Genomic DNA, 16,370 nt, shown 5'->3' with positions numbered 1-16,370 from the left:
CCATGAAAAATGCTTTATGATGTTTACTGAAGGTATTGTTTTAGGACATCATATTTCAGGGGATGGGATTAAAGTTGATAGATCAAAAGTTGAAGTCATCTCCAAATTGCCTATTCCAAATTGTCAAAAAGATGTTAGAAGTTTTCTAGGATTTACTGGATACTATAGAAGATTTATAGAAAACTTCACTAAAATAGCATCTCCACTCTTCAAACTACTTACAAAAGACTATGAATTCAAATGGGATCCTGATTGTCAATCAGCGTTTGAAACTTTGAAAACAAGAATATCTGAAGCGCCTATCTTGAGAGGACCAAATTGGAAACTCCCTTTCCATATTTCTATAGATGCTTCAGATACAGCTTTAGGAGCTGTGTTGGGTCAAAAAGATTTAGTTCCTTATGCCATTTACTATACCAGTAAAAATTTGACTCCCACTGAGTTGAACTATACTGTAACTGAAAAAGAGTTCTTAGTTGTTGTTCATGCAATCAATAAGTTTAGACACTATATAACAGGCTATGAAACTTTTATTCATACTGATCATTCTACGATTAGATATCTAATGAACAAACCTGTTACTAATGGCAGAGTTACAAGGTGGCTCCTACTTTTACAAGAATTCAATATTACTGTGTTGGATAGACCAGGGAAACAAAATACAGTAGCTGATTTTTTGTCTAGGATTCAGAATACTAAAGAAGATTCTCCTGTAGAGGATAAGTTTCCTAATGAATATTTATTTGCAGTAACTACTAAGACCCCTTGGTATGTATATATAGCTAACTATTTGGTTACAGGGAAACTACCTCCACATTTATTTCCTAGTTGAAGAAGAAAAATTATTCAGGAGAGTTCAAAATATTCATGGATTTCTAACGAATTGTTTAAAACAGGGCCAGATCTTGTGATCAGAAGATGTGTTAGGGAAGATGAAATGCCTGATATCCTCAAAGCATGTCATGATGAACCATGCGGTGGACACTTTGCTGACAAAAGGACAGCCTATAAGATCCTCTCTTTAGGATATTGTTGGCCATCCCTCTTCAAAGATGCAAAACAATATGTCAAAAGGTGTGACAGCTGCCAAAGAGTAGGGAAACCTACCCTTTCAAATGAAATGCCATTACAACCACAGGTACTCATCGAACCCTTTGAAAAATGGGCTTTAGATTTCATTGGACCTATTAACCCACCATCTAAACAAAGAAAGTATATATTGGTATGTACTGATTATGTCACTAAATGGGTAGAAGCCAAAGCATTATTTTTTGCTACTGAAAATTCAGTTGTTAGTTTTCTTTATGATGATATTTTTACTCGCTTTGGTGTTCCAAGAGAAACTATGACAGATCAGGGAAGTCAATTCACATCCAACCTGGTGGAAAAGTTTATGGAAGAATACAAAATCAAGCACAGAAAATCTACTCCTTACCATCCGCAAGCATATGGTCAAGTGGAGTCTAGAAACAAAGTTATTGAAGCCATCATCACCAAAACTGTTCATCTACATAGAAGAGATTGGGAAGAAAGGCTTCCTGAAGCCTTATGGGCCTACAAAACTACATGGAGAAATACAACAGGACATTCTACCTATGAACTTGTTTATGGGAAAGAAGTCCTGCTCCCCATCGAGTTCCAAGTCAAAACTTTCAAGATGGCAGTTCAGTTGGGAATGGATCTATTAGAAGCCCAAAAGCATAGAATGGAGCAGTTGAATGAGCTAGATGAGATCAGACAAGAGGCAATCCTAAGAACTGATCTAGTTCAATATCAAAGAGCTAAGTGGCATGACAAATACATCAAGGAGAAAAAGTTTCAAGAAGGAGATTGGGCATTGCTATTTGATTCCAAGTTTAAAGATTTTAAAGGAAAATTTTAGACTCATTGGCTTGGGCCATATGAGATTGACAAAATCTTTAGCAATGGAGCAGTAAGAATCAAAACCATTGATGAACATCAAACTCCTCTTATTGTGAATGGCCACAGATTAAAGATCTATCATAAGCCACTCTCAAAAGAGGAATTTGTCAAAATCTTTCAAGATAGTTCTGCAATAAGGCTGGTGAAGAAGAATCCTTCTTCTCCACCAGCCTAGCCTTTGTTCTTTTCTGTTTCTACAAAAAAAAAAAAAAAAGTGTATAAGCCTGAAAACCAATCACTGATTGGCAGTCTTATACAGAAAATATAGGGCGAAAATCAGGAACTCCTGACGCCCTATATTTTCCAAAAAAAAAAAAAAATCTCTCTCTCATTTCACAGTTTTATGACACTCCACTTCATTTCACTCCACTCCACTTCATTTCATTCCACTCCACTTCATTCATTTCATTTCATTCCACCAATAAAAGTTTTTTTTATGACCATTTTCATTCATTCAGTCATCATTTATCCATCTCCATTCAGTCATATGATTACTGTGTTAGTTTCCACAGCTGAACCCAGTGTCCACAGCCAAAGGCTGATTCCACAGCCATTACTTTGTTTTTCAAAACTGACAGTCAGATGTTAGTTTAATGATCATGAAAATCAAATGCAGGAATGACCAAGCACATATTTTGAAGACATGAGGCACATAAAAGCATCAACAAGGAGCAGCTGATCAAAGGTTAATGGACGAAAAGTGGCAAAAATTCCAAGGTATGAGTAAAATTTATTTCAAATAGCATTTAGAGCACATTTTGTATAGTTATGAAACCACGGCTCCATTATATGCAATGATTGGTGTTGATAGCTCCATAACCGTTCCACAACCTCTATATGATTCCTCCACAAACCTTGCATTTATTTTCAAACGGCCTCATGATCAAGCCTCCGAATTTAACTCATGTTCGGCTGTACTTTGACACTCCACCTGTAATTATGGGATGTGGTTGATTTGATCACGACTTTTCTCCGCCGCACAAATTCCGCAGCCATTTCTTGAGCATGTTTACGTCTACTTCGTAGACATCCAGTTTAAAACTCTGCCGGGCTCACTTTACTCCCCTACTATTCTATTGAAGTCACGTTTGCATTCCTACCCTGTTCACATAAGCCTCTGCTCCGCTGCATAAACTCACTCCCGCTACCTATTCTCTGTTTTCCATCTACAGTCACTGGTTTTTCTCCATAAATCCTGTCCATTTCCCTGCTAACCCAGTCGTCTCACCTCTGTTCATCCAATACCCACGCAGACGTGTTTAAGACAGGAGGAAAGAATGGGTCCTCTGTTGAGAGTAGAACCGGAAGGGCCCAAATTTATGGAAGGGTATCCGCAAGTGAAAAGCATGCTAAGGAAGGCCCGGTGGTTACAATTTATTCAGAAATTCAGAGGCTACAACAAGGAAGTTACGAAGACTTTTGTGAGGTCCTTTGACGGTGTAGAAGCGGAGATTGGAGACCTTAAATTCACAGTCACAGAGGCATCCATAGCAGCTGCAACCGAACTCCCACAGGAGGGAGAACGGTGGTTCAAAAATAAGAGCTTTGACGAGAGAGCATGGAGGGTTATCCTACGAAATCCAGGTATGGATGTAACCATCTTTAATCGAGGAATCCATGTCTCTGCTTTACAATAGAAATGGGTTAGTTTACTATTAATAATCTAGAAATTCATTACCTGTGAGGGACGATTCGGGTCAATGTACATGTATCACACCCGGTTGCTGATGAATTTTCTAGAAAACCAAACTATTAATTTGCCCTACTTCTTGTTAAATAGCCTGAAGAAAATGTCCACCACAGTCCAAAAGAATCTGGGGGATGTAGAACCCCATTTGTATCATCACGGCCTTGTGAAGATTTTGATAGAAAAACAATTAAAAGAAAATAATGACACATGGGAGCAGTTTTTGGTTAGAAATTTCTTTAAAGATCCACAAGAAACCCCTGAGAGCAGCACATCAAGGAGAAGCAGAAGAAAGAAAACAAGTGATAAAATTCAGGATACTCCTACTAACATAGTCAAAGAAACTAGTAGGGAAGAAAAACTGCCTAAAGGTAGGAAGGAAAGAACTAAGGGTAAGAAGCCAAGAAAGTCAAAAGGGAAAAGAAATATTGAGGCTATCCATCAAACCCCAGAACCTTCCTCGAAAGAGGACCACCAAATATTGTCTGAAAGACTAGTTTACCTTCAGGAATAGTCAGCTGTAGCCAAGAAGAAAGGGAAAGAAAAATAGAGTGGGGAGAAAGAGGACACTAGCCCACAAAATTTAAGGAGAAGTTCCAAACTTAAAGGGAAATTGAGAAAAATACAAATTAAAGGGCCCCACTTTATTGATTTAGGAGGGGAAACACCAGAACAACCTTCAGCAATTCCTCCTGGTCGTGGTCCCCACCATACTCCTATTTCTCAGCCAGATTTTGACATGAGTCCTTCTTGGCCAGATTTTGAAATCAGCCCTTCTCAACAGGATTTTGGGGTCAGCCCAAGAAATACCACACCTGAGATAGACCCGAACCAGCAAGAAATGTATGATTATATAGAGTCCTTGGAGAAAACGGCCGCAGATCCAAGCACTTCATCTGCCCAGCCTAATACAACTCAAGAAGCTCAAATCCAATCGCTAAAATAGGAAGTTTTTGAGGTGGAGGTCTTAAATAGACACATCAAAAGAGACAATGAAACATTGAAGGAACAGGGCAAATTAGATAAGATTATTCACGAAAACACCATGTTTCATCTTGGGCTATGGCAAAAGAAAAATAGAAAATTAAAGAAAAAGAACAGAAGGTTGAACAGGGCTCTCATCAACCTCAAGTTCAGGTGTCTAATGAGGAAGCCGAGAATGGTAGTGGTCCCAAGAAAGAAGAAAAGAAGGCTGGATATATTGGCAGAGATTTCAGAACACATGAACTGAAGGAGGGTGATCAAAGTTTTGGTTGCATGGGGACATGCAACACCTTCACAGTGGGGGTATGTAGAGCTTTGAAATTACACCTCTCCTACACATTTTTCCCAGACTTTTCTCCCTTACCAGCACTCCATAAGCTATCAGAGATCATTGCATATTGATTTTAAAAGAGCATTTAAGTGGTTTTCTGACTATGTTTTTGTGTTTGTTGTTTGAACTAGATTTTGCTCATTAGCTGCGGAATCCAGTCACTTTCCACAGTTGATTCAACTTTCCGCAGCTGTTTTTGTTAAACTCTATGTTGTAGGTGTCATCAGGAAAAACAAGCCACATGGGCAAGTTAGAAATGACCTGGACATGGATCAAGTCCTATTGGTTTAGCCGGATTCATCAAGGGAAGTTGTGGTCAACGGTGGTCCAACGTAAGAGTCCTACGGCAGCCAGACTCTGTTTTCAAACACGTGAAAGATTCTGAAGGATGCATGGTTGTTCCTAAATCTCTGGGGTCATGTTGCCACCTGTAGATTGACCCATGACGCAAATCCAACAGCCAGAGTTGATAGATTTAATATTCTCGGCAACCATTATGCTAAATCCATGGACGTTGTCTTTTACATGTCCCCTGTTCACGCAGTTTTACAAGAAAACAGTTATGTAACCTTTGTTATAAATAACGCGTTTCTATAATGCATAGAGTTAGTTTTTTGGAATGTAATTTTGCTGTTCAAAGTTCACTGTGCCATGACACTAGTTTTATTGTTGTAACTGTGTTTTTAAATATATGAGAAGACTCTGTTTCTACATGATTACGTGAACATAATTTTGGATTGATAGCCTATTGACCGAGGCTGTGCAGAGGGCCCCTGTACGCTAAGGTTTCGTTTTCATTGTTGCTGTAAAGTTTCATGCATTGTTTCCTTATTTCCATTGCATATATTCCATAGTTATCCACCTGTGTATTTCAATTGTTATGGTACTAACATTTCACTTCTATTCATGATTTTGCAAGCTTTGTATGACGCTGATCAGTGTATGTATGTTTCAGGATAGAGTAGGCAGCCCGGGCATCTGCATATAATTTTCACAATGACTAATGACATGGGATTAATTCTCTGCTGACTTTGCTTTTCTTAGTATTTTAATTCCAGTTCTATTTTGTTGATTTCAGTTTTGTTTACTTGCTTTGTTAGTTAGCTTAGATATTAAATTGCTCATATCATTGACGGTTACCTCCGAAAGCCATAGCTAGACTAACTGGCGAGGGATCGAATTATGAATGTGTGATTTGATTTTAGTTTTACTTTTCTGCAATTAGATATTAAATTGCTCATATCATTGACGGTTACCTCCGAAAGCCATAGCTAGACTAACTGGCGAGGGATCGAATTATGAATGTGTGATTTGATTTTAGTTTTACTTTTCTGCAATTAGATATTAAATTGCTCATATCATTGACGGTTACCTCCGAAAGCCATAGCTAGAATAACTGGCGAGGGATCGAATTATGAATGTGTGATTTGATTTTAGTTTTACTTTTCTGCAATTAGATATCAGATTGCTCATGTCATTGATGATTATCTCCGAAAGCCATAGCTAGACTAACTGGCAAGGAATCAGATTATGAATGTTGTGATTTGATTTTAGTTTTACTTTTCTGCAATTAGATATCAGATTGCTCATGTCATTGACGATTATCTCCGAAAGCCATAGCTAGACTAACTGGCGAGGAATCGGATTATGGATGATGTAATTTGATTTTAGTTTTACTTTCCTTGCAATTTTTTATTTCTTTGAGTGCAATAGCTTAAATCATTTTTCTGTATTTAGACAGCAGCAGAGATGATAGTTTCATGATCAATAGTTCATTACTTACTTGTTTTAGATACCAGCACATCTTTCATTCTTGTTCAAGTATTTTTGTCATCACTAGTATATTCTAAGATCTTCTGAAGTGTTAAGTGCTGGAAACCATTATAGAGGACATAATTGCCTAAAATCTATATCCATACTAGCCTTCTAAAGACTTAGGAATAGGATTTTCATTCACATTAGGAGAATAACAAAGATAAAAAACCCCCAAAACAAAACAAAAATCGAAAAACGACAAAAAGTAAGGAAAGGTTATCTTGCACATATAGTGTGCCACACTTCATTAGTTTACGACTCCTGGATTGATAATTAATGTAGAAATTTAGGACACACTAAATTGACCAAACAAAGATGACATAAGCCACCCAAAGGATCGGGATGACGTCAGCATGATGTAATACATGGACACATGGTAGTCTAAAATAGTGACACATGGCATGCATATATGGCACTTTCAGGAGGCCACATTGGTCGAAAATGGATGGCACATGGCACCACTCAGAGCGTGACATGTGGCAGTTGGCATAGGTGGCAGACAGGTCAACATGGTGGCAGATACACCTCGTGTCAGTAAGTTTCACATTGGCGCAAGTGTGCAGCATGGCCCGACATGGACACATCATCTAGAAGGATAATCCCTGGAAGTCTACGAGGGAGCACAAGGATTTTTCCTCTGGGCTGACAAGGCATCAGGTGGATGTGGCAAACGACAAGGCATACGAGGAAGTGCAATGGCTAGGACAAATAATTCATGCAAGAGGTTGATTGGCTCGTATTTTTTGTGGAGGTCCCATCAGACAACATCATCGTGGAGGTTAATCCATGGGAGTTTTCGTTACAACGTAGTTTGAAAGGCTAGGGGTGACTAAATGTTGGGACACAGTGGCAAGAATAAGGCAAGGTCCAGTTTTGTAAGGTGGCAAGGACACGTACTCCTAGGAGGCTCTAGATTGGCGCAGTTTTGGAGAAGGGGACCCACTACATGTAACCCCAACGGCTGTACCCCAAAAGTTATCAAAGGAGTACTATAATAAATCGTTGGGGCAATGGGATAACATGGCATACCCATTGGTGCATGAACTGGAGTGGCGAATGAATCAAAATGCATCCCCATGAGACACGTGACCCCGATGTATTTACCCTGGGAGTTAACGAAGGTGTTCCATGAGAAATTGGCGAGGAGACAGAGTTTGGGACACTACAAGCACTTAGGGAATGGTTTTGTGGTGTTTTTTACGTATTATATGACCAAGGGTCTTTAGCCTTTAACAAAGGACTATGGGCATATGTATAAGGTGGAAAACACCTTCGTGGTTGGCCCATGGTCTTGGTGTTGGGTCACTTACACTAAAGAGTTGGGAATTGAAGGAGTTGTGGCGACTAGGTAATATAAGAGCCTACAAATGTTGGTCTGTGGGTATGGCACCCAATCACATACGTATAGAGGAGTAGTTTAAAAGGGTCGATGTTGTTCACAATATGGCAGTATTGACTTTAATGAGCAATTTCTGGAACCATAGAAATGAGGTAGAAGGACCACAAGTTGAGGAGTGAATTTATGGGCCTTGTTCAAATAGAACAAGCCATACCTAAGTGTTCCTCATGTCATGAAGAATTCAATAGAAAAGAGCGTTGGGTTTTGAAAATTTGACCACAAATCAATGAGACATATTGAAGTACATTCTAAACACTAAGAATGATTAACAAGGATGGAAATCCATATTGTGATATTAAGATCATTGATAGTGTGTTGCAGATGTGAGAGAAAATAATGTAACAACTGAATGGAGAGCCTTGCTAGAGTATGCTCTCAATCAATGTGTAGATGACAGAGCCTGCATCGTTCCCTATGTAGCAAAGGAACAAAACTATGGAATGTAGAGTTATATTGTGGGGCAATGTGGTGTGTGTTGGTGAGTGAGGCAAGAGTATTCCTTTGGAGAATTATGACCAAGAGTTGTTCATCATGTTAATTGTATGAGGGCTGAGAGAAGAGAATAAAGTGTTGTTGCAAATTGGACATCGTGAGGAGAAGATTGAGTGTATGTGATTGAGAACTAAGGGCCTAGTTGATGAATGCAGAGCTGATATCAGGCATAGTGGCTGCTAAGAACAGTGAGCGGTGATTTCCTTATGGACTGTAGGTTCTAGCCTACAAAACAAGAGGTTGGGGCTTCAATTTAAGTAAGTTCCTGAAGATAGCTTGGAGGTTTGGGCCTCTTGCAACTAGGTTCCTGAACAAATCCTAAAGTTGGTGATTCAAGTAAGCTAAACAGGTGTCTACAAAAAAGGGAGTTAGGGTTTCCTGCTAGTAGTGGCTAGCAAAGACATTCTAAGGGAGTTGGTGCTTCTTATGAGTGGTGGCTCACAAACAAATTGATGTAATAGAGTGGGAGCTCATATTTACACCATAATAACAAATTTTGGTGGTTTTTCCCTTTTGAGTTTCCACATTAAATTTTTGTGCTCATATGTGTGTGTTTCTTATGTTGATGTTATGTGTTCATATGTTTATTCATATTGGTGCCACACGATATGATGTTGATGGTTCACATGAATGAATTCCATGCTTGAATGGAAAATATAAATTTGCATAAAATATAAAATTAGCCTTAATATTGATTCACCTCCCCCTTCCCAATATTAATATTGTTTCCAACATTTTTCCCTATCAATGACATATGCATGCATAACAACAAACAATATATTTCAATTCACAACTAAAACATTTAGAATCATAATAAAGATTGTTCATTAACATCATGATAATTAAACACACATAATACACGACATAAACAATATAATCAAGCTAATAAACTATAATACTTATCTTTTAAGTATCGGTTACAAAATTGACTACAGATGTGGAACATTCCCTCTAGCCATAAGCACTACTACACCAATTCTTTCTACAATAAGCCACCCCAAGCTATGGCTATGAGTACAGAGTATAAATGGGATCCTCTAGTTGGCTATAGTCCACCCTCTCTGCTCAATTCCCTACTAATTTCACAATGTGTTCACTCGTGCAACCATTCTAACTCACCATTTATATCTCCCCTTGTAGTCTACATAACCCTAGCCCTGAGAATTGGAACCCCTTCTCTACAATGTACTCCCATGAGCTACCACACCTATTTCTTGGGCTCGAGCACAAACTAGCTAAGAAATCTCAATGGTGGGACCTACAGGGACTCTCAATTGTAAATGAAGTTCTCATTAACAACATTCTCACATGCTCTTGGGAAAATTCCCAAAATAATTACATACATGCCATCTCAAACCTATATTACAAGCTTATCTTCCTCTCCCTTGTTGGAAACTAGGAAAATATTGAGAGGGGGATGAATCACTATTTTATAAATTTTAACAAATATTTACCAAGTTAAACACATTCAATCACACAATAGTGCATCAATCACATAAAGCAGTGAAAACAAGATATTTATGTTGAAATCCATACGAGAGAAAACCACAAATATTCTTTTGATTTTAATGTAATTTCAAGCACCAACTTTAGTTTACATTATATTTTGTAAGTGCCAACTTACAGAAAGAACCAACACCCCTTTTCTTTGCAGGAACTCATTTGTTGGAAACACCAACTCCCACTTGTTCGCAGGCACTATCCCTTGATTCATCAAAGCTTCAAAATTCATTGAAGTTGCACATATACTTGCACTACACACCTTTGCTAGATTTAATTGTAGAAACCAACTCAACTTGGCATTCATATTTAATCCTAACAACACAACATATATTCATTTGTCATTAACTCCTACTATTTTGTGCATCTACATTAGTTTTCTGCTAGCAAATTTGCATGATTACATATTTTCTCAAGTCATTTATTTCTATTTATAGATGGAAAACCTAAATTCACGCATTCATACTTTGTTTTATTCCTTTAATAGATTTTTCAACCAAGATCACAAATTTCCAAGCTCCCTAGATGTTGCTCTGAGTGCTTGTGCTTCACTCCACATGACTAGTTCTAAGATGATTAGCTTAACTACACTTTCTGCCTTTGTTGGTTCACCAACCATTGGCTAAGTTTAGTGTGCTAGCCACGGTTGTCCTAGCACCTAACGCCTGGCCCTATGTAACCTCATTGGTGACTATGGGCTTGAACAACGCTCATCACTTATCGACAAAGTTTGTTGTTCTAGCCACTGCTACATTGAGCGCCTAACACCTAACCCTTTGCGATCGTGAACTATGGCATTGGGTTGGTCCACTATCAGATCACCACCCATTAGAGAAGACATGCAAATAATGACCAATGTCCCCTCTTTGGGCAATCCGATAAAAAGAAACATATTTTTAATGTCAATCACCATTGGTTGTCATATATTGTTTCTTGTTTGTTGGCTATCCACTCATCGACCGCACTTGTTATTGTTCATAACACATTCAATACAGGTGCTTTTATGGACATAAACTTTTCTTAAAGGTGATCTTTCCCATCATTTGTTGTGGATTGTTTCTTGTCTATCATCCACTCCCCATCTACCACACTCCACGAACGTTTGCAACACCCAAGATTCAGGTGGTTGATAGGAAGCTGACATGTCAACTAATTGTGATCATGTGCCATTAGTTGCCACATATATTTTACAATCTATCATCCACCTCCCAACGACTACATTTGTTGTTGTTTACAACATCTTCAAATTGGGCAGTCTAGTGAGGGAACCAAGAGCCACCTCATCTACCACATTTTGCATACACATCATTCGTTATAGCTAATAAGAACTCACCACATATCCTCTCTTGACATGTGCCTACCACGTGTCACTCACCAACTGCCTATTTGGCACATCAAAAGTGTCAAATCTACATGCAACGTGTCATCTCCTCAAGTTGCCACATTAGCTTCTTTAGTGTTGATTTTTTGTCGCTATGGAAAGTCTTCATAATTGTTATTTTAGCCATCCAAATAAATGTAATAATATATTCAAGACATGTTCTTCATGCCAACTTCAAAAAGAGGGAAATTTCAATTTTCAAATTATGCATTTTTTCCTCCAAAAGTAAGATCGACTTCAAGTCAGCTCATCCTTAGATATGTGACCCTTAGCTATCTCTTATCCACTACAAATACACTACTCATCTTCATTCAAAGAGGAAGTAATTCAAACTTGATCGTATACCTTATGTTCACTTGTGGAAAGCAGCAGAGAAAATTTCTCTAGGGCAGATCAAAGTCTCTCAAGGAAGATTAAGAATCTGGGTAAGACGACCTTCTGAATTAGACAAGAGGCCAAAATTTTGAACAAGAAATTCTCTTGGGAAAAATAACTAACATACCCAATGTTTGAGGGACAACAGACCAAATTTATGAAGCTACTTATTTTGCTTGACCAGGTTTGACCTAGGTATGTTCATGGTCAGTTTGACCTGACCTTTGTCTTGACTGATAATATAAGGTTGTATCTCTCTAAGAAAAAGGTTGTTGGGTTTTTCCCCCAAGTGGGCTTTCCCAAGGTAAATTCTTATGTTTCTTGTTTGGCTATCTCTCCATGATTCTACTAATATTTTGTTTCTACTATCGAGATATTTTGTGTAATTGCTTTATGATGAATGTGAATGCAAGACAAGATCAACTTAAGAAATCACAAGAATAAATTATCAATTTACAAGATCCTATGAAAAATCAACATTTAGCCACGTCATCACTATTGTGACATGTGTGTTATGTCATCAAGGTCCACTTGTAATGTTCTATTAAGAAAAAACCACTGGTATCATGAGGGTGGACCCTTTCTGGTTTTGGTACAGAGCAAGGGGGAACCTGCAACCAATCACAAGTTACCACATAATTGATTATATCCATCACCTGGGGTTGTGACCAAGGTCCTATATTGTCGGTCATTGGCTCTCGCCCCTGAGCTTGTGTTTTTGGCTTTGGGTGGTAGTGGCTCGCTCTGGTCTAATGAGGGGCCCATTTTGTATGACTTAATCTGCTATCTCTCCTAGGCTCACGTTTACTTGTTACACAGACCTTGACCCCTCCTAATCTTGTGCATTAAAACTCTCGGCCTTGCAAAACCTTGAAATCAATGCCAATATTTCAACAATCTGCCCCTTTGGCATCGATGACAATATGTTTTGACCTTATAGCGCAAGCATATAAATCTAACTTGGTGTGAACTATTGTTACAAACTCTCTACACTTGAGAACTATGCATTGCACCAGTGGATATTTCTAATACCCAAATATCTGCCTCTTTGAGACCTCTCTTCCAGTGCCCTTCTATTGTCAATGATTATACCAATTTCTCCCCTTGTGTCACTATGACATGTTGTTCATGCTAATGACTAATCATGCTTATTTTATCATCTTTCTAATGAAAATTACTCCCCTTGAACACATGTTACGCCTCTTGATCTTGCAGCACCCTCTGAGCTTATTTGCTTCTCCTCTCTCTAACCTCCTAGCATACAGTTATCCCTAATTGAAATAGACAAATGCATTCATTGCTTTCAAAGGAAAATATTGAATAGATGAGAAAGACATCACTCCCAACTTCTGCCTCAAATACTCAAAAGGTTGTCAGGAAAGAGGCTTGGTGAATATATCATATATTTGTTCTTTGGATGTTATACATTCCAACCTCACAGTCTGATTAGCTACTTTTTCTCTAAGAAAATGGTACTTTATGGATATAGGTTTGGTTTTTGAATGAAGAACAAGATTCTTGGACATCCTTATAGCACTTGTATTATCATAGACAATAAGAATTTATCCATCATACATTACCTTCATGTCTTACAAATTACTTCATCCACAAAATTTGAGTGCAACACGCAGCAACTGATATGTACTTGACTTCAGTTATGGATGGTGATATTGATTTTTTCTTCTTTTTTTTAACCAAGCCACCAAATAGTCTCCTAGGAAGAAGGCACCACTACTTGTGCTTTTCTGATCATCTACATTGTTAGCCCAATCAACAACTGTGTATGTAGTTAAGGAAAAGTTATAACCCTTGGGATACCATACACTAAAGTCCATTGTGGCTTTTAAATATTTGAAAATTATTTTTACAGCTAATAGATGACTCTTTTCAGGGGTCAATTGATACCTTGCTACTAAACCGACAACTTGCATTATGTCTACTCTTGAGGTTGTTAGGTACAGGAGGCTACCAATCATTGATCTGATAATGTTTGATTGACCTCGGGTGATTCATCGTCTCTGCTTAGCTTTCAACCAGTGACCATGGGAGTGCTAACAAGTGAACATTCTTCCATCCCAAAAGAAAATCAACGTCTCCTAGAGGTATTTACTTTGGGAGATAAACATTCCTTTGGTTGACTGTGAAATTTGCAAACCAAGGAAAAAGGATAGTTCTTCTGGCATTGACATTTCAAACTCAGATTGCATTTAAGTTGCAAATTTTTGAAATTTCAAATTCATCTTGCATTTCAGCTGCAAATTTTTGACTTAGTATATCTGCATCACTTCCAAAGATTATGTCATCAACATAAATAATAATAACTAAAATGTTTTCATCTTCAAATTTATTATATAGATTACTATCAATTGTCCCTCTTTTGGAACCTTGTTATTATAGATGTTTGTCAAATCTTGAATACCATGCTCTTGATGCATGCTTTATTCCATACAAGTCTTTCTTAAGTCTACAAACATCATTTATGTTTTCTGAAAACTGGAATCCTTGAGGTTGATAAAATTTGAATTTCTTGTGACATGAAAATGCTAAAACCATTCTTATTGCCTCCAATATTGCAACAAGAGAAATAAATTATTCAAGTATACTCCCTCAACTTGTGCACATCCTTTGCATGCTAATCTGGCCTTATTTCTAACAACTTGTCCATCCTCATTTAACTTGTTCCTAAAGACCCATTTTTTGTTAATGAAATTTTTATTTAATCGTCTTGAAACTAATTCCCATCTCTGGTTTTTCTCAATCTGATCTAATTCCTCATTCATGGCATTTATCCAATGCTTATCTTGACTTCCCTGAGAAAAAACTTTGGGTCTAATCATGGATAACATGGAAATATGTGTTTGACTAGAAGTACTTATTAGCTTTCCTTTAGTTTGAACTCCTACTTTCTTATCACCAATAATTTAATGTATAGGGTGATTCTTTTGTACAAACCTTGAAGGGGTTTTTAGACGAGAGCATGTTATCTCTTATTCTTCATATTCTTCTTTTGATTCTTCATGTTGTTCATTGTCATACTCATTGTTGATCTAATCAGTTGGCCTGATATATACTTTTTGTTTTTCATTGGGAGGTAAAATTTCATCCACCTTCACATCATTGTTGTCAACTATCTTTCACAAACGCTTGTTATATCATCTATAACCTTTTCTCTTGGTTGAGTATCCTAGAAATATGCCCTTAGCATCTCTAGCATCAAACTTTCCAATATTGTCATAATTTATCTTGATTTAGCACTTACTGCCAAAGACTTTGAAGTGCTTGATTGAAGCTAGTTTTCCATACCACAACTCATAAAGAGTCTTAACATTGTTTGTCCTGAAGTGAGATTTATTCAATATGTGGACTGTTATATGAGAAACTTCATCCCAAAGGTATTTAGAATATTTTTCTCATCCAATGTTTCTCTAACAATTTGTTGCATTGATTTGTTTTGCCTCTCCACCACACCATTTTGCTATGGGGTGTTTACAATTGCAATTGTCTTCCTATTCCATGTTCTTCACAAAGATCATCAAACTCAATTGAGGTAAACTCCCCATCTCTGACAAACCTTAAGCATTTCAATTTACAATTGATTTGGCTTTCAGTAAGGGCTTTGAAGACTTTGAACTAACCAAACACTTCATATTTCTCTTTAAAAAATGCAACCCAAGTCATCCTAGTATAGTCATCAATAATCAAGATAACATGTTGTTCAACACTCAGGGTTTCATTTCTTGAAGGTCCAAATAATTCTATATGAACCAACTATAGAGGCTTAGTTGGTGAGTTTTCCTTGGTCTTGAAAGATACTCGAACTTGCTTGCCAATTTGACATGATTTGCAAATTGCATTGGTTGGCTTCAAAATATTTGGCAAACCCCTTAGAACCTACTTTTGTATGAGTTCCTCCATATGATCAAAGTTTAAGTGTCCCAACCTTATGTGACATAGCCAACTCTCATCAAGCTTCCATAAACAACACTTCCCATTTTCATTATTATGTACACATTACTTGGAGTTCTTACTCCCTTCGCCACTATTTTTTCCTGTTTTTGCCTTTTTTATTTCACATCCTTTGGTGTGAAAGGTGACATCATACCCTTGGTAACACACTAACTCACACTCAACAAATTGTGTTTGAGTCCATCCACAAAAATAACATTATGAGCATTGCCTCTTCCATTGTCTAAGCTAGTTGTGCTTTTGTCCATGATTTTTCCTGGAGCATCATTACCAAGGTAGAACTACCTATATTATCTTCTATGACTAACAAGAATTTACTCTTATCACTGGTCATATGTTTGGAGCATCCATTGTCCACATACCAATGGTTTCCTTGGTTTTGAGCATATAAGACAATGCCACATTCTTCTTTCTTTTCAACTCTTTATTTTTCCATGTTTTGGGTTCTTGCACTTTCTTCATTTGAGGGGTTGTTCTAATTTTGTTTGCTCTACATTTAGCTACATTATGTCTAAAT

This window comes from Pinus tabuliformis, chromosome Q, assembly GCF_031772625.1.
Source record: "Pinus tabuliformis cultivar Carrire ecotype Pingquan chromosome Q, CPIR1, whole genome shotgun sequence".
Classification (NCBI taxonomy): domain Eukaryota; kingdom Viridiplantae; phylum Streptophyta; class Pinopsida; order Pinales; family Pinaceae; genus Pinus; species Pinus tabuliformis.
The sequence above is the reverse complement of the archived record's forward strand: the minus strand, read 5'-3'. Positions refer to the sequence as shown.